The following is a 2004-nucleotide window of genomic DNA, read 5'->3' on the forward strand; positions in this document are numbered from 1 at the left end:
AGAAAATGAAGAACGGTGCTGACAGGGCCGTCCCGAACCAAATATAAGAAGGGGCGACGGTAATTCTTGTGTGTGCCAACTCACAAAAAATTTTTGTACGTTTGAAAACAAGGTAATACAGTGTCGTGTCTAGGATATCCTAAACTGCCAAATTAAGGGGGGCGAGAAGCAAATTTTGGGCTCTTTTTTAAATTTAAGTTTTTTTGTTCGAATTTAAGGTGGTAGTATAGTAATTAGCAAAAAAAAAAAAAAATCACCTTTTTCAAATCAAAAATGAACTGCTATCTCCATCTCCTAGAAACGTTGTATATCTCAAATTATTTTTTTTTTCAGAACGCAAAAATTTTTTTATTGTACCACTTGATTCCATAGAGGAGGCTGAACCGGTATGACTGATTTTGCACTTTTTATAATGTAAGGAGTGAAAATCATTATATTCTTCATGATGTGTGTACTTTTTTAACTCCCATATAGAACACAACTTACAAGTTTTTGTTTCTATTTCGTAATCAACACACTTACCATTTTCTACAGCAACAGCTGTTACTAATCCATTGTTTGAGGTGTATCCACGTTTCTGCCATGATCCATCAAACCCACAAATAATATCTTTAGATGTTTCATTGATTGATAGTAACTCATTTGCTGGATTTGACATGCTTTTGTCAACCAAACTTTGATAGACATCCAACATTATGTGCAATGTGTCGGCGCTACTGCAGTTTCTCCCCCCCCCCCTTTTTTTTTTATTGCTGATTATGAAAGAGAATTTTATGCTGATTAAGAATCGTATAAAAACATAGGTCTAAAAATCAACAAAAAGTGCTCTAATTCGCTGTTAAAGTTTAAAAAATTACACTAAAAAACGCTAATATTCGCCATTTTTTAAAACGTTTCACATCAAAGTTTACATTTTGAAATCAATCGGTTAGAAAATCTTTTTTTAAATATGCAACCCGGTTTTTATTGTCGTCAAAATTAAATTATATTTAAATTAAATGTTTTTAATAATATATTTTATATATTTTTAATTAATTTTTTAAAAATTAATTTAAGATTTTGCTTTTTAAATGTACATAAATCGACTGACAAATAGGGATTGGCGCAACTAAATGCACATATATCGACTGACAAATAGGGATTGGCGCAATTAAATGTACATGCAACGACTGAAAAATAGGGATTGGCGCAATTGAATGTACATACATCGACTGACAAATAGGGATTGGCACAACTAAATGCACATATATCGACTGACAAATAGGGATTGGCGCGATTAAAAGTACATGATTTGAGACAGGGTTAGGGTTTGGGTCAGAGATAAACCAGAAAATGATGCGCTCAGCATTTTTTAACAGTTTTGCTTTACATTTTTGATAAAAACCAGGCTATTTTAAATTTATCGTTGAAAAGAATTTTATTTATAACTGAGTATGAAAAAATGGCGAATATTAGCGTTTTTTAGTGTAATTTTTTAAACTTCAACAGCAATTTGGAGCACTTTTTGTTGATTTTCAGACCTATGTTTTTATACGATTCATAATCAGCATAAAATTCTCTATCATATTCTGCAATAAAAAAAAAGGGGGGGAGAAACTGCAGTAGCGCCCAATGTGTCATTATAGCAGTTTTTATTCATTGGAGGGTTCATGTTCATAATTCCACAAAATGTTTCTATTGCTGAAAATCCCTTACCCATTTCACGAAATGCAATTACTGTACGAGTGTTTATGTCAAAGCGTTTTCGTCCAACACAATTAATTTTTTTATCCATTTTAGCAAATGAAAAAAAAATCGTTTCCCATTCACAATCACTGCAACAAATTTTTAGTCCAATACTTAGGCCATATTTTTTTGAAGAATCAAACTGCAAATTTGCTAACTTGTTACATTCTGGGCATTTAAGGACCATTATTGCTTTTTTAAGTAAACCAAAGTTCATAATAAAGTTAAAGTCTTCATTTATCTGTTGAGGTTCATTTACAACTTCTTTGTTGAACAACT

This window comes from Hydra vulgaris, chromosome 02 (assembly GCF_038396675.1).
Source record: "Hydra vulgaris chromosome 02, alternate assembly HydraT2T_AEP".
NCBI lineage: Eukaryota > Metazoa > Cnidaria > Hydrozoa > Anthoathecata > Hydridae > Hydra > Hydra vulgaris.